Below are 18689 nucleotides of genomic sequence, written 5' to 3'. Positions count from 1 at the left end.
CAGAAATGAAAGAGAGAAAATAAAAAAAAATAAACAACGAAAGAAGAAACAAGGAAGCACATTTGCTGAAAGACCCGCAGTGATTATATTGCAGTCGACTTCCTGGGACCCCCTCTCCCCCGCCAAACCAAACTCTCCCCCCCCCCCCCCCCCCCCACACACACACACACTCGACGGAGGGACGACGTTGCAGTGTGCTATTGATTCTTCTGGATTGGTCTGACGGAGTTCTGAGGTCCACATAAAGCCTCTGAACCCCCTTCAGCACCTTCAATTATATAGGTGTCTAACTGATGGCTACTTAATCTAAACTGGCAATAAATCATGCTACTGATTTTCTGTTTATCAAACTACTAAACTGTACGGTCAGTTATTCTCTCTCTCTCTCTCTCTCTCTCTCTCTCTCTCTCTCTCTCTCTCGTCGCAGTTAAGTTACGAATATTTTGAGATGATATCTCCAAATAGCAATTGTGTAATTATATATATGCGATAAATACGTGCACGCATACTTGGTAACGTGCTTATGTGAAGATGCGGAAAAACATTTGAAAAAAATTTTCGGAGTAGAGAGAGAATAATCCTTCCTGAAGTTTGGGAGCTGGGTGAATATTTATGTTTGAATATCGCATACATTTTAATTTTCATAAATATTCATCCAGCTCCGAAACTTCAGGAAGGATTCTTCTCTCTCTACTCCGAAAAAAATTTTCGAATGATTTTCCGCATCTTCACATAAGCACGTTACCAAGTATGCGTGCACGTATTTATCACATATATATAATTACACAATTGCTATTTGGAGATATCATCTCAAAATACTCGCAGCTTCTTAACTGCGACGATAGAGAGAGAATAACGGACTGCGCACCTTAGTTGTCTGATAAACAGAAAATCAGTAGCATGATTTATTGCCAGTTTAGATTAAGTAAATTGATGTGCTTGAGTATACATGGGAGTTGGAATTACTAGTTTTCCTTAGTGGAGTTTCACTGCTTAAATGTCATTATTTGTTTGTGTGTTTATATATATATATATATATATATATATATATATATATATAGTACACACACACACATATATATATTATCATATATATATATATATATATATATATATATATAGATAATATATATATGATAGAATATACATATAGATACATATGATATAAATGTATATACCATAATAGTAATATATACATATATATATATATATGTATATATATATACATATGTATATATATACATATATATTATATGTATATATATATGATATATATATATGTATATATGAATGTGGTATATATATATACTATATATATATATATATATATATATAATATAAAAAAAAGGATGGAGAAAAGCCAGCGTAGCATCATGCATGTATTTTCCAAATTTTCGAGACTTTGGGTCTCATCATCAGGGGTGTAAAATATACAAAATAAACAAATTAAAAAAGGCTCAGTATTAATATTAATAAAAACGGAACAACATAAAAGTTAAATATAATAATTTAAAAATGAACTAGAAAAAAAAAAATATATATAAAAAATTAAAAAGTGAAGAATGCTTAAGTTAGTACCTGTCTCTATGGAGTTAAAAAACTGAGTGACATTGTCTGGTTTGGAAAGGAGGACGTCAACTATGCTATATATAGAATTGTAGAAGAAGTCTGACCATTTAATGGGGGCACAAGCTGTTTGATTGTTAACGACTCCAAAACAGAGAGAGAATAGTCTTTGGGCGCTTGGGTGACAATGCGAAAATCCTTATATGAAAATGATGTTTTACATTTATTGCAATGTTCTCGTATGTTGGAAAATTCTTTCGTTTTCAAAGTACATCCCGTACGATGACTGACTCCGAGATGAGAATCGATTCTGACTTTGAGCAATCTTTTGGTGGCTCCCACGTATTTCCCGATCTTACATTTCGGGCAAGTAAAGCAATATACCACCAAAGATCGCATCAAAGCCGGAAGTTTATCTTTGTGGGAGAACAAAGAACCCAGAGTTTTAGGATTTTTTGCTACTAACTTAAGATTCACAGTCGGAAAAGTATCCTCCAGCCTTATTCTTGAAATATGTAAATAACTTTTTAAATTATAAATTTCAGCCACGTCAACTTGTACCGAACGTGCCTAAACTATTAATATATGCCTCGATACCTTTCATTCAGTCTAATGCATTTAAGGTGCAAATAAAAAAAGTCATTCAGAAAACTTTTCCGGCTGTGAATCTTAAGTTAGTAGCAAAAAATCCTAAAACTCTGGGTTCTTTGTTCTCCCACAAAGATAAACTTCCGGCTTTGATGCGATCTTTGGTGGTATATTGCTTTACTTGCCCGAAATGTAAGATCGGGAAATACGTGGGAGCCACCAACCAAAAGATTGCTCAAAAGTCAGAATCGATTCTCATCTCGGAGTCAGTCACCGTACGGGATGTACTTTGAAAACGAAAGAATTTTCCAACATACGAGAACATTGCAATAAATGTAAAAACATCATTTTCATATAAGGATTTTCGCATTGTCACCCAAGAGCCCCAAAGACTATTCTCTCTCTGTTTTGGAGTCGTTAACAATCAAACAGCTTTTGCCCCCATTAAATGGTCAGACTTCTTCTACAATTCATATATAGCATAGTTGACGTCCTCCTTTCCAAACCAGACAATGTCACTCAGTTTTTTAACTCCATAGAGACAGGTACTAACTTAAGCATTCTTCACTTTTTAATTTATATATATATTTTTTTTTCTAGTTCATTTTTAAATTATTATATTTAACTTTTATGTTGTTCCGTTTTTATTAATATTAATACTGAGCCTTTTTTAATTTGTTATTTTGTATATTTTACAGCCCTGATGATGAGACCCAAAGTCTCGAAAATTTGGAAAATACATGCATGATGCTACGCTGGCTTTTCTCCATCCTTTTTATATTAAATCTACGGCGTTCCAGATGCCCCAACCTTCCTGCGTATATATATGTAATATTATATATATATATATATATATATATATATATATATATATATATATATATATAATATATGAATTCCGTCAAATAAAAGGAGCCCATAAAATGCTAAAATATAGAAAGTAAGTACTATATTTCAGAGGACTGCTGTCTCTCTCTTCAGGTATGTAATGAATGAGAAAAGTTACAGGAAAGGGGGTATTTATACCAAGAGATCCATCCACAGGTAGTCACTGAACTAGGTCACTACGGTTGATAATTTCTCTTTAATCTTCTTAAGCGTTGGTTGAAGAGAAGGAAACTTATCTATGATAGCTGAATCTAGGCGCCCCTTGAGAAGTTCATTACCTGTCTTTGTTTAATCAAGGCAGACTCTGTCATCTGGTCTTGTACCGACATTTTTGGTGCTATAAATTATATATGAAAAATTCCAGTTTATTCAGTGGTTATGGTTATTTATATAGTTGAAAATAGCTGAGTTCTGTTTTCCATACCTAACTGACCGTTTATGTGTATTAATTTCTTGGAAGTGATTTTTCCTGTAAAACCGATGTAAGATTGGTTAGAATCCAGGCATGGGATTTCGTATACTCTGTGTCTTTGGGGATTGGCTTTTGTTGGGAAGTCCAACAAAAGCCAATCCCCAAAGACAGTCTCCCGAAATATAGTACTTGCTTTCTATATCTTTAGCAGTTTTATGGGTTTCCTTTTATTAGATATATAAATATATTATATATATATTATTATATATATATATATATAAATATATATATATATATATATATATATATATATATATATATATATATATATATATATATATGCGTATGTATGTATGTGGAGAGAGAGAGAAATATGGATCTTTAAGGAAGATTTTTTTTCCTTTCCTGGGTGTAGTAACGAAATGCATACCTTATACATCGATATATTCATCTGTTCCTATAGCCTACATACTTGTGCGTTAGCACTTCCCTCTCTTTGCGGATGATATATACGTTGGTTTCTGTAATTTTATTCTCGATTTTTTTCTGCATATTTTGTGTGCTTTTTTCCCATGATTCGTCTTTAGTGGTTTTTCTTGCTTTGTTTTTTGTAATACTTCCTTATTTTTTTTTATTCCAATGGCTCTGTAATCTTTGCAATGCTTCTTTATTTATTTGTTTACTTATTTACTTACTTATCTATTTATTTGTTCTTTTATTTCCAGTGGTGCTTTTTCAATTTAATGGTCAACGGAAAAACTCGTTTATATTTTTAGTAGATTTCTGTTTGTCTGTAAGTCAGTCTGTCAGAATTTGAGTCTGTCTCTTGTAATTGTTTATTGTAAACAAACCAAGCTTAAATAAACACGACAAAAACAAAAGAAGGTAGAGAAGACAATAAAATAAACAAATTAAAGCGTTTTTATGTTAACTGACAAAAATATTTTTATTTCTAAAAATCACTGTCTGAGTAGCCCAGGCCTGACACTTAATTCTAAAGAGAGAGGAATGACAAGCAAGTCGGCGCTCTATAGTCTAAGGCTCTAAGCAAACTTGACCTGGCACACTTCATAAAAAACATTCTTTCTTTTTCGAGAGAGAGAGCCAAACCAATTTTAAGGTGATGCTGCTAACACAGTAAAGACTTTGTCTCCCCACTGATAGTTTTAGGCTTCTACTTTTCAAAGATACCGCAAAGGATAATGACACAATCTCTCTTCATTAAAATATTCATGAGCATTGCGAAAAAACAGGGAAATTAATATAGCGGTTCTCCAACAACCCAATGGGATCTATTGAAGTAGTTTTTATTTAATTATTACCACGATTATGAACACCCCCCCCCCTTTTTTTTTATTAAAACAGTCAAAATATATTAATCCTTTTTTTCTGTGAACTGGATGTAAAAGATTTCAGACATTTTCACAACAGAATGAAAATCATTTAACAGTTTTCCCGTCAAAACAATAAAAACCCCAAAACCATTTTTTCCATCGGCAGGATAAACATTTTTAGTGTTCTTACCCAGCAGCAGAGCAGAAATGTTTAGCCATTTTTCCCATCAGGAGAATGGAAATTTTTCAGCCATTTTTTCTACCAACAGAATAGAATGGAAATTCTCTATTCAATTTTTCTATCAACAGGATACAAATTCATTAGACATTTTTTCATCAGCGGAATGAAAATTCCTTAGTCCTTTTCCCCTTCAGTAAAATAAAAGTTCTTCAGTACTCTTCCCATCAGCAGAATGGAAATTCTTCAGGCATTTTTCCCATCAACAGAATGGAAGCACCAGCCATCGGTATTGACTTGGGTACCACCTACTCCTGTGTGGGCGTATTCTACCACGGAAAAGTGGAGATCATTGCTAACGACCAAGGGAACAGGACGACCCCTTCCTATGTGGCATTTACGGACACTGAGAGACTCATAGGAGAAGCCGCTAAAAATCAAGTAAGTTTAGGCAAATGGCAATTTAAGGCGGTACTCAGAAAGCATTATCTCGCACGATGGCAAATATTTATAAAATTACAACTGTTTGAGCATTATTCACTAGTAGTCAATATTGTCTGGTTTTCTGTAGATAGCGCAACCTTCAGGACTCAGTGATGATAAGACTGTTCGATATTATAGATCAAGTGATATTCTCTTCAGTCTACTGCATATTCATTCTCTCGTAAAATACAAGGCACTCCTAACAGGGCATTTCTGAGAAGAGTAAATATAGCTGTTTACTATCTTAATCTGAACAGTATATTATCTTTATATGTAAATGAAATAAAATTAATGACATAATTTTTTCACTCTATGCAGGTAGCAATGAATCCCATCAACACAGTCTTTGATGCAAAGAGACTAATTGGCAGAAAATTTAGCGACTCCTCAGTCCAGAACGACATGCGTCACTGGCCATTTACTGTCGTCAGCGACGAGGACAGACCCAAGATACAAGTCGAATTTAGAGGCGAAACAAAAACTTTTAATCCTGAGGAAATATCCTCCATGGTGTTGATCAAGATGAAAGAGACAGCGGAAGCCTTTCTCGGTCAGACCGTAAAAGATGCTGTTATCACCGTCCCTGCTTATTTCAACGATTCCCAGAGACAGGCTACAAAGGACGCTGGGACCATTGCTGGCATAAACGTCCTCAGAATCATCAACGAGCCTACAGCTGCTGCAATTGCCTATGGCTTGGACAAGAAAGGTGGTGTGGTGGGAGAGCGGAATGTCCTCATATTCGATTTAGGTGGAGGAACATTTGATGTGTCCATACTAAGTATTGATGAAGGGGTTTTTGAGGTCAAGTCAACAGCAGGAGACACACATCTCGGTGGGGAAGATTTCGACAGCAGACTGGTCACTCACTTTGCACAGGAATTTGAACGGAAGTACAGGAAGGATATGACTGTCAACAAGAGGTCACTGAGGCGCTTGAGGACTGCTTGTGAGAGAGCCAAAAGAACGCTATCCTCGTCAACTCAAGCTACTATAGAAATTGACTCTCTCTATGATGGTATTGACTTTTACACATCAATTACCCGAGCTCGGTTCGAAGAGCTCTGTTCTGACCTGTTTCGAGGTACTTTAGACCCAGTTGAAAAAGCATTGCGTGATGCTAAAATTGACAAGGGGGGTATTGATGAAATTGTATTGGTAGGAGGATCCACGCGCATTCCTAAAATCCAAAAACTTCTCCAGGACTTTTTCAATGGCAAGGACCTTAATAAGTCCATCAACCCAGATGAAGCAGTTGCTTATGGTGCCGCTGTACAAGGCGCCATTTTGAAAGGAGATCAGTCAGATGGTGTGAAAGATGTTTTGTTACTTGATGTTGCACCTTTGTCCCTAGGAATTGAAACAGCTGGTGGCATCATGACTCCTCTCATCAAACGTAACACCACCATTCCCACAAAACAAAAGCAGATATTCACAACTTATGCTAACAATCAGCCTGGAGTGCTCATCAAGGTTTTTGAAGGCGAACGTGCAATGACCAAGGATAACAACCTACTTGGCAAGTTCGAACTGAGTGGCATACCCCCAGCACCAAGAGGTGTTCCCAAAGTTTGAAGTCACTTTTGACATTGATGCAAATGGCATCTTGAACGTCTTTGCATTTGAAAAGGCCACCAGAAAGGAAAGCAAGATCACCATAACCAATGACAAAGGACGTCTCAGCAAAGAGGAGATAGACAGGATGGTCAGCGATGCAGAAAAATACCTAGAAGAAGACTCAAAACAACGCCTGAAAATCGATACTAAGAACCGCCTAGAATCATTTTGTTTCAGCATCAAATCTTCTCTTTCTGACTCATCAGTGAAGGAAAAACTGTCCGCAGAAGAAACACGCTCAATAGAGCAGAAGGTTGAAGAGACTTTGAGGTGGCTGGATGGAAACCAGCTGGCAGAGAAAGAAGAGTTTGACCACCGAATGAAAGAGCTGGAAAAGGTGTGGCAACCCCTGTCTGCCAAAATTCACGGAACTGCTGGAGGTTTTGGTGGGTCCTATGGAGGTGCTGGGGCGAAAGGGCCAACTGTGGACGAGGTTGATTAAGTCGTATCAGTTTCCAGCGTCAGTTCCTTTACAGACAATATTCAGTTTTTTCAGATATTAACTCTTATTACATTCCCATTCTTCTGTCGTATGAAGCTATATCTTAATCTATTTATTATAGAATGTTTCTCTATTTTAGATAATAAAAGTCTCAGAAAATACTCTTTGTGTAGATTGTCATTCGCCTCTTTTTATTTATTATAGAGCCAAGGTCTGGAAATGTTTTGAATTTGTTAACATATCGTATATCACAGGACTTTAAAATAAAAGAGTAATGTGGGAATAGTATTTGTTTCTGAGGGAAGGAACTCTCACAACAACAGGCAAAAGATGAACTTTTAAGGGAAAAAATGAGTGGAAGGAAAAGGTTGTGAGAGCTGTCAAGCCTGCAAGCTTGATACTAACTTTCACTCTCGACCTATAAGCCAAGATTTATGCTACCAAACCATTTTCTTTTTAACTCTAATCAGTCACTTTTATGGATGGAAATCTGGTTGCAACTATTGGCCCTTTATTTTAACCTTACTTTTGAATTATCCCTTTGTTTGTGGTACGTATTCTACATTTACCAAACACCAATGGATGTAATTTAGATTTGAGGATCAAGCCAGCAACTACATTTATCACAACATGACATCAAATAGGAATCACGCTAAATAAATAAAACGTATTTATTAGTATCCTGGTAATAAAGATTGAGTATGATCTATGACGTTTCTTGATCCTCTCCTGGGGAACACAGGCCTCGGTAAGATCATCACTTTCCATTGAGTTACTTGAATTTGCTGGTCAGTGAACCTCCATTATGAGACAGCTAGCCTTACTGTAACTGTATATGGGTCAGAGTTGATTAATGGAGTGTTACTAAATTGAAGTACTGTTATTGTTCCCATCAGAAATGTGGCTTCAGCTGGACTGGTGGTGCTCCTTACATGACTGCCTAATTTTATTATTGTACAGGATCTAACTCTATGTAAAGCAATCATACTTCTGTGAGTATACAGAACAGTTTCATTGACCTAGTTAAAAGGATAATTATAGAATAGATTACAATACAAATTTATTTTTAAAAATTTCTAAAATTCGGTATGAAAACTATTTGACATTATAATAGTCATTGCAAATCTTTTGAAACATGATAGAAAACATGAAAACTACCTTTATTAGTCAACCTCTTCGACAGTGGGACCACCAGTTCTACCCGGATAACCTGCATTGCTCCCGTGGCCTCCCTGACCATGGACTTTGCAGGCTATAGGCCTCCACACTTTTTCTAACTCATTCTTTTGATATTCGAACTCCTCCTTCTCTGCAAGTTGATTTGCTTCCAGCCACCGAAGGGTTTCTTCTGCTTTCTGCTCTACACATCGTTTCTCATCAGCAGACAGCTTGTCTGCCACTGAAGGCTCAGAAACTGCAGACTTAACACTGTAACACATTGACTCAAGATGATTCTTAGTTTCCACTCTTTCTCTCTGCTTATCATCCTCTTCCTTGTACCTTTCAGCATCATTAACCATCTTCTCGATTTCTTCCTTACTGAGACGTCCTTTATCGTTAGTAATGGTGATCTTATTCTCCTTGCCAGTAGACTTATCAACTGCAGAAACATTGAGAATTCCATTAGCGTCGATGTCAAAAGTGACTTCAATCTGAGGTACTCCTCTGGGAGCAGGTGGTATTCCACTTAGTTCAAATTTACCCAAGAGATTATTATCTTTAGTCATTGGACGTTCACCTTCATAAACCTGGATTAGAACACCTGGCTGATTATCTGCATAAGTTGTGAAGATCTGCTGCTGTTTTGTAGGAATTGTGGTGTTCCTCTTGATGAGAGCAGTCATAACACCTCCAGCAGTTTCAATACCTAGAGAAAGAGGGGCTACATCTAGAAGTAAGACATCTTTAACTCCTTCAGATTGGTCGCCTCTTAAGATTGCTCCCTGTACAGCAGCACCATAAGCTACAGCTTCATCTGGGTTGATGGATTTATTCAGTTCCTTTCCATTGAAGAAGTCCTGAAGTAGCTTTTGAATCTTAGGAATACGAGTAGATCCTCCAACGAGGACGATTTCCGCAATACTTCCCTTGTCTAGCTTTGCATCCCTCAGAGCTTTTTCTACAGGCTCTAGTGTACCTCTGAAGAGATCAGAACAAAGCTCATCAAATCGAGCTCTTGTAATAGAGGTATAGAAGTCAATGCCTTCAAACAGAGAGTCAATTTCAATACTAGCCTGTGTAGAAGAAGATAGAGTTCTCTTAGCCCTCTCACATGCCGTCCTAAGACGCCTTATTGCTCGTTTGTTGGTTGTAAGATCCTTCTTGTGCTTACGCTGGAACTCTTGAACAAAATGGTTTACCATTCTATTATCAAAGTCTTCTCCACCAAGGTGTGTATCTCCAGCTGTAGCTTTTACTTCAAATACGCCTTCGTCGATGCTCAAGATAGAAACATCAAAAGTACCACCACCGAGATCAAAAATAAGAACATTCTTTTCTCCTCTCAAGCCCACTTTCTTATCAAGTCCATAAGCAATGGCAGCAGCTGTTGGTTCATTGATAATCCTAAGAACATTGAGTCCAGCAATAGCTCCAGCATCTTTAGTTGCCTGTCTCTGAGAATCATTGAAGTATGCAGGAACTGTGATGACAGCATCTTTAACTGCCTTTCCCAAATAGGCTTCTGCAGTTTCCTTCATCTTGGTCAGTACCATAGAAGAGATTTCTTCTGGGTTGAAAGTCTTTGTCTCTCCTTTGAATTCCACCTTAAGCTTTGGTTTTCCTCCTTCACTGACAACGGTGAAAGGCCAATGTTTCATGTCACTCTGAACTGTTGGGTCATCGAATTTCCTTCCAATGAGGCGCTTTGCATCGAATACTGTATTGTTAGGGTTCATGGCCACCTGGAATGGAAATAAACAATATTGAGTTACTAAGGAGTCTATTAGTATTTCTTGGTTTATGAAGCTCATAAAATATGTTGGAAACATTACATCAGCATCCAAATCTGAATGTATTTTTCTTCTAGTCTAAATATCCTCTGCATATTATATTAGTCTTTCTTTCACATACCTGATTCTTTGCAGCATCTCCAATGAGTCTCTCAGTGTCCGTGAAGGCCACATAGGAAGGGGTCGTCCTGTTACCTTGGTCGTTGGCGATGATCTCCACCTTTCCGAGCTGGAAAACACCCACACAGAGTAGGTGGTTCCCAAGTCAATACCAATGGCTGGAGTTTCCATTCTGCTGTGGAAATAAAGAAAAACCACTATGAATGTATAACCTCTTAAAGAGGTATGCTATTAATCTTTTGCTTACTTTTGGTCCATTCTTTATATGTGTAATCCAATACACTTTATAGAAGACTATTGCATGCAATTCTTTGTAAATTTTGCTTACAAACAAGAATAATTAAAAAAGCATTTTCCTTAATAAAACCTACCTCTAATGTCTATACTCTTAAAATCGTCGAAATCAGGAAACTGTTATTCAGAATTATACTATTTTCCACCACGGAAATAGTTTTACCAGTTTCTTCGCTCGCTGCTGTCTGCTTGTGCAAGCTCCTAGTGTTTGAGAGTTACTGAAGACGAAAGCGTCCCCTCTGCCAATATATACTCGAGCGCAGGTGGTCTAGAAGTCTCTAGGATGTCGGTGCTAACTGAAGTGAATGCCAAGACGTTCCGTACCTTTAGATCTATTGCCAGCGCGCGTCATTGCTAAGAGAAATTTCATGTTTTTTAAGATTACAATGAATTCGGTTTCAAGAAGAAGAAGAAAAAATGAGGAATTACAAACTTTTGTTAATGAGCTGCGTCAGTGCATGATGCCATGAGTGAAATTTTTTATTTAGCTATGTGGAATGTGGTGTCATGGCCACCTGGAAGAGTATTGTACTTCTGTGTCAGAAATATAGATGAATATTAGATCCATAAACAGACGACACGACGAATTAAAATGATAGGTGAATAACTACATTAAGTAAATTATAGGTATGTTACAGTCTACAAACATATATATTATATATATATATATATATATATATATATATATATATATATATATATATCACACAGATTATCTTAAATAGGATTTCTACTGAAAATGACATACTATTTATCGGTTTAATTACGACAATTTTAAGAAACTTTTAACCTTGGCGGTGCAGGACACTGCCTTAATTTTTAATGGTAAAGCTTTTGTGCAGGCTGACGGCATGGCAATGGGGAATGTCCTAATATTTTTATGTGTGAGTTAGAGGAGCGGTCGCTGGACTACTGCCCTCTGGCTTATCACCTGATATTTTACTGCCGTTATGTCGATGACACTTTTATCTTATTTAAAGATGAATATAGAGCCGACTTATTTTCACACTATGCTAATCTGGCTCACCCGAATATAAAATTCACAATTGATTACGAGAAAGATAACAAAGTTGCTTTTTTGGATATAGAAGTTTCTCGTAATAATTCAGGGTTTTACACGTCGATTTTCAGAAAGAAGACATTCACAGGTTTGGGCACCAATTTTTATCGCTTCTGTAATTTCAATTTTAAAATAAACTCTCTTTTTACTCTTTTCCACCGGGCTTTTTCCCTTTCTTCTGGATGGTCTGAAATCCACAATGTTACCTTTTTAAAGAAATATTTTACTGATAACTGTAATTCCAGTAGTTTATTTTATAAAGGCCTTCACAAATTTATGAATATGAAGCTTTTACCTAGCAATGCTATTCAAACTGTACCTAGGATGCCGTTCTATGCCAGTGTTCCATTTTTAATCAATTTGAAATTATACGCCAAAATGCAACAGATTATTAGAACTTACTGTCCGGCCATAAAATGTCAGCTGATCCCAACAAACCCATTGACAATTGGATATATCTTTAAATATAAAGACAAATTAAACCCTCTTATGGCATCTAATATTGTCTATTTATGTACTTGTCCTAGATGTGATCTAAGAAAATATATCGGAGTCTCAAGAAGACTTCTTAAGGTCCGAATAGATTGCCATAGAGGGGTGAGTTTCCGTACTGGATTCAGATTATCATCTCCTGAATTTTCCAGCATCCGTGACCACACAAAGAAATGCAGAGGCAATATTGAATATGAAAACTTTAATATCCTTTCAAAAGCGTCTTCTACCAACAGCAGCTAGCAGTCTTCGAATCGTTCCTTATAAAAACGATTCCTCCGAAACTGAACAACCAAACTGCCTCCACCCCTCTGTACCTGGCGTAAACAACAGAGATGCCTTCGTGTTTTGTTTTTGTTTATGAGTCACTCGTCTTCCTTCCTCTACTGGAAATGGTACTTGAGTTTCGTTGGTGTTCTTTTAATTTGCTTTATATATTGTAATTGTGTGTTTTTTAGATGAGTAATATATATATATATATATATATATATATATATATATATATATATATATATATATATATATATAATATATATATATATATATATATATATATATATATATATATATAAGCACGTGTGTGAGTTCGTGAGCCTATCTTTGGTAGGAATCAAATAAAGAGATTCCACTTAGAGAAGGCGGTAAAATCTTTGTGAACCATTATCAGGAGCATCAAAGAAACCAAGAATATAAAAGAAATCAAAAATTTTCTTGGAACAAAAGTCAGAACCAGAAAGTAAAAATAAAAATAAGCCATTTTCTTCGTCATCTTGATTATATTGTTAATAGATTAAAGATCATGAAAATGGTTCAGTTCTTCAAGGCGTCTGTATTTTTGCTCTTAAGGGGTTTACCGACGATCATTATTTCTGTCAGTAAAAATACTGACAATATTCTATTGGTGTGAACTACTGTCAGTACACCGAACACACGTCCATTATTGAATACTGATTGAGCAGTCAGTGATTCAGTGTACCAGCGTCAAATGGTTGTGCCCTTGGCTTTCAAGTGACATGGAAAACAAGAGAAAAGCATCCACTGCAATTATTATGGCTCTTTGGCTAAAGAAAAGACGCAAACGTAGAAAGTGAATCAAAGACTGGATTGGTAAGCGTAATATTTTTACGCATTTAAACCTTTTGAAAGAAATCAAGACAACCGATATGAATGATCTTCAAAGTTATTTCCGGATGGATCGAAATACCTACAATAAACTTCTGGAGATAGTAAGGCCATACAGGCTTCTCCAAAATTTTCAACAATAAAAGCTCATTAAAAAACCATGAGGGCGGTTGATATGTCATCGGGGCTCGCACCACTCGTTTTAGAGTCGTTGACTTTTTTCAACTCCTTCCGAAAGTTGCTTTTCAATGTATTTATCTTCTTTTTTAGATCCTCTACAGTTGTGTCAGCTTTGATTGATTTATATACCTCCAATATCTTCTCATATGCAGCCATTTCTTGTTCTTCTTCATATTAATTTCGCTTCGAACATCCCACTACTCTGGTGATCCTTGAAAAGCTGAAGTAAATTCCCGAAGGAGTAGTTTCCCTTGCTGGTCAGACATTGTACCACTTCTGATTTCTGATACTACTGACAATACTGACAGTCCAGTGAACAAACCATCATTAATTTAAGCCCCATCCACATACTAATAGCTGAAACTGGATTTCAAGGACCACCATTTTCAGGTACTAACACTATGTCTGTATGATGGACACAGACAGTAATAATGACAGTACAGGAAATACTGTCGGTAATATTGATCGTCTGTTTAGCCTTATTAGATAAAGGTATATTCAGAAAATACTGAATTACTTAATTACCAAAATTGATATACCAGTTCTCCAACAACTCAATGGGTACTATTTAAGCAGTTTTTTTAAATCAGCATGAGTATGAGCCTTTTTTTTTATTAAAACAGTCAAAATATATTAATACGTTTTTTCTACGAACTGGATGTAAAAGATTTCAGACATTTTCACAACAGAATGGAAATCATTTAACAGTTTTCCCATCAAAACAATAAAACCCCATAACCATTTTTTCCATCGGCAGGAATAAAACATTTTTAGAATTCTTTCCCGGCAACAGAACAGAAATGTTTAGCCATTTTTCTCATCAGGAGAATGGAAATTCTTCAGCTATTTTTCCCACCAAAAGAATGGAAATTCTCCATTCAATTTTTCTATCAACAGGATAGAAATTCATTAGTCCTTTTTTCATCAGCGGAATGATAATTCATCAGGTATTTATTCTATCAACAGAATGGCAATTCTTCAGGCATTTTTCCCATCAATAGAATGGAAGCACCAGCCATCGGTATTGACTTGGGTACCGCCTACTCCTGTGTGGGCGTATTCTACCACGGAAAAGTGGAGATCATCCAAGGAAACATGACGACCCTTTCCTATGTGGCATTTAAGGACACCGAGAGACTCATAGGAGAAGCCGCTAAAAATCAAGTAAGCTTAGGCAAATGGATATTTAAGGCGGTACTCAGAAAGCATTATCTCGCACGATGGCAAATATTTATAAAATTATAACTGTTTGAGCATTATTCACTAGTAGTCAATATTGTTTGGTTTTCTGTAGACCGTGCAACCTTCAGGGCTGTGATGATAAGACTGTTCGATATTACAAATCAAGTAATATTCTCTTCAGGATACTGCATATTCGTTCTCTAGTAAAACACAAGGCACTTCTAACAGGGCATTTCTGAAATTGACATAAATTTTCACTCTGTGGAGGTAGCAATGAATCCCATCAACACAGTCTATGATGCAAAGAGACTGATTGGCAGAAAATTTAGCGACTCCTCAGTCCAGAACGACATGTGTCACTGGCCATTTACTGTCGTCAGCGACGAGGACAGACCCAAGATACAAGTCGAATTTAGAGGCGAAACGAAAGCTTTTAACTCTGAGGAAATATCCTCCATGGTGTTGATCAAGATGAAAGAGACAGTGAAAGCTTACTTCAACAATTCCCAGAGACAGGCTACAAAGGACGCTGGGACCATTGCTGGCATAAACGTCCTCAGAATCATCAACGAGCCTACAGCTGCTGCAATTGCCTATGGCTTGGACAAGAAAGGTGGTGTGGTGGGAGAGCGGAATGTCCTCATATTCGATTTAGGTGTTGGAACATTTTATGTGTCCATACTAATGCCTGGTACACACTATGCCATCACGTATCAGCCATGTGATGCAGTAGTGATGTTGAAAAAAATTAATAGCGGCCAAACTATACTGCAACACTGCTCACTTGTTTTCGCGCGCGAGCTGCTCAGTTGTAGTTCAGCTTTCATCAAGTCAGGATGCCTGCCGATAAGGTACTTTGCCAGGAGACTCTACTGTGGGGTATAGTTGCTCTGTGCTGCAAAAAAGAAGCTTTTGAGGAAGAAACGTTGAACCTTGTGGTGTAAGCAATGGCTTTCTCGGTGACCTCTCAAGGGAAGCTTCAATGAAATATTTTTGGAGCTACAAGTCGAAAATCCAACAGACTTTGAAAATTACACAAGAATGCCAATCCCTGCATTTTATAAATTGATGGAAAAAAATTTAACCATATATTTGTAAGCAGGACACCAGCTTTCGAGACAGCATATAACCAGGAGCTCGTTCTTGCAGCTGGAGGATCGTATGCCCTCCAATAATCAACCAGGATTTCAAAACAGAGCCTCGGTCTAATCTTCCTCGAAACCTGTGAAACCATCTATAATGTCCTTAGGGAGGATTATTTGAAAGTAAGGTTCAAATATAGGTACAAAGTACACTAATATTTTTTTATTACAGGAAACGCAACTCATCAAAACACCATAACTTCGGAGCTCGAGACTTCTGTGATGCTTTGATTGCAGACATTTCCCTGTGGAATTGTGTCTTCAGGGTGTGCAGCTTTTTAGTAATGTCTTCATTCCGCAATGCAAAGTTTACAAAACTCGATAACTCTGATTTTATAGTTTCCAAGCTTGCACTCCTGATGTTTCTCATCTTGTAATGCCTGCATTTGATGTTCCAAACACATGGATGTTCCTTCAGTAATTTAATAAAATGTAGTGTTAGTCCTAGTCCTCACAAGGGATTTATCGGGTGGTGGTGAGCGGACATCTTCCCCTCTGACCGTTGGTGCAACACTAAGCTGCGCAATGAAATGGCTCAGCCCCAACAACCCGTTGGTGATGCAGCATCGTGTTGAAAAAACCGTTTTTCAACGCATCCATCTAACACTGCGAGCATCATGATGCATAGTGTGTACGGGGCTTAAGTATTGATGAAGGGGTTTTTGAGGTCAAGTCAACAGCTGGAGACACACATTTCGGTGGGGAAGATTTCGACAGCAGACTGGTCACTCACTTTGCACAAGAATTTGAACAGAAGTACAAGAAAGATATGACTGTCAACAAAAGGTCACTGAGGCGCTTGAGGCCTGCTTGTGAGAGAGCCAAAAGAACGCTATCTTCATCAACTCAAGCTACTATAGAAATTGACTCTTTCTATGATGGTATTGACTTTTACACATCAATTACCCGAGCTCGGTTCGAAGAGCTCTGTTCTGACCTGTTTCGAGGTACTTTAGACCCAGTTGAAAAAGCATTGCGTGATGCTAAAATTGACAAGGGGGTTATTGATGAAATTGTATTGGTAGGAGGATCCACATGCATTCCTAAAATCCAAAAACTTCTCCAGGACTTTTACAATGGCAAGGACCTTAATAAGTCCATCAACCCAGATGAAGCAGCTGCTTATGGTGCTGCTGTACAAGGCGCCATTTTGAAAGGAGATCAGTCAGATGGTGTGAAAGATGTTTTGTTACTAGATGTTACACCTCTGTCCCTAGGAACTGAAACAGCTGGAGGCATCAGGACTCCTCATCAAACGTAACACCACCATTCCCACAAAACAAAAGCAGATATTCACAACTTATGCTAACAATCAGCCTGGAGTGCTCATCAAGGTTTTTGAAGGCGAACGTGCAATGACCAAGGATAACAACCTACTCTGCAAGTTCGAACTGAGTGGCATACCCCCAGCACCAAGAGGTGTTCCCCAAGTTGAAGTCACTTTTGACATTGAAGAAAACGGCATCTTGAACGTCTTTGCATTTGAAAAGGCCACCACAAAGGAAAGCAAGATCACCATAACCAATGACAAAGGACATCTCAGCAAAGAGGCGATAGACAGGATGGTCAGCGATGCAGAAAAATACCTAGAAGAAGACTCAAAACAACGCCTGAAAATCGATACTAAGAACCGCCTAGAATCATTTTGTTTCAGCATCAAATCTCTTTCTGACTCATCAGTGAAGGAAAAACTGTCCGCAGAAGAAACACGCTCAGTAGAGCAAAAGGTTGAAGAGACTTTGAGGTGGCTGGATGGAAACCAGCTGGCAGAGAAAGAAGAGTTTGACCACCAAATGAAAGAGCTGGAAAAGGTGTGGCAACCCCTGTCTGCCAAAATTCACGGAACTGCTGGAGGTTTTGGTGGGTCCTATGGAGGTGCTGGGGCGAAAGGGCCAACTGTGGACGAGGTTGATTAAGTCGTATCAGTTTCCAGCATCAGTTCCTTTACAGACAATATTCAGTCTTTTCATACATTAACTCTATTACATTCCCAATCTTCTGTAGTATGAAGCTATATCTTAATCTATTTATTATAGAATGTTTCTCTATTTTAGATAATAAAAATATTAGAAAATACTCTTTGTGTAGATTGTCATTCACCTCTTTTTATTTATTATAGAGCCAATGTCTGGAAATGTTTGAATTGGTTAACACATCGTATATCACAGGACTTTAAAATAAAAGAGTAATGTGAGAACAGTATCTGATTCTGAGGGAAGGAAATCTCACAATACCAAGAAAAAGATGAACTTTTAAAGGAAAAAATGAGTAGAAGGAAGAAGTTGTGAGAGCTGTCAAGCCTGTAAGTTTGATCCTAGCTTTCACTCTCGACCTATAAGCCAAGATTTATGCAACCTAACCATTTTCTTTTAAACTCTAATAAATCACTTTTATGGATGGAAATCTTGTTGCATCTATTGGCCCTTTACTTTAACCTTAAGTTTAAATTATCCCTTTCCTTGCGGTACGTATTCTACATTTACCAAACACCAATGGATGTAATTTAGATTTGGGGATCAAGCCAGCAACTACGTTTATCACAACCATGTCTTCAAATAGGATTGACACTAAATAAATAAAACCTATTCATTAGTATCCTGGTAATAAAGATTGAGTATGATCTATGATGTTTCTTGAT

General features: G+C 37.2%; 3 pseudogenes; 2 read left to right on the top strand and 1 right to left on the bottom strand.

Annotated features, from left to right (window-relative positions):
* Positions 1-3849: 3849 nt before the first annotated feature.
* On the top strand, positions 3850-7670 carry LOC135224474 (heat shock 70 kDa protein cognate 4-like; annotated as a pseudogene).
* An 885-nt stretch (positions 7671-8555) lies between these two features.
* LOC135224475 (heat shock 70 kDa protein-like) lies at positions 8556-10750 on the bottom strand (annotated as a pseudogene).
* Positions 10751-14726: 3976 nt separating this feature from the next.
* LOC135224476 (heat shock cognate 71 kDa protein-like) lies at positions 14727-18000 on the top strand (annotated as a pseudogene).
* The last annotated feature ends 689 nt before the right edge of the window (positions 18001-18689 follow it).

Source organism: Macrobrachium nipponense, chromosome 12 (genome assembly GCF_015104395.2).
Source record: "Macrobrachium nipponense isolate FS-2020 chromosome 12, ASM1510439v2, whole genome shotgun sequence".
In the NCBI taxonomy this organism is placed as follows: domain Eukaryota; kingdom Metazoa; phylum Arthropoda; class Malacostraca; order Decapoda; family Palaemonidae; genus Macrobrachium; species Macrobrachium nipponense.
This window is presented reverse-complemented; position numbering and strand designations above follow the sequence as displayed.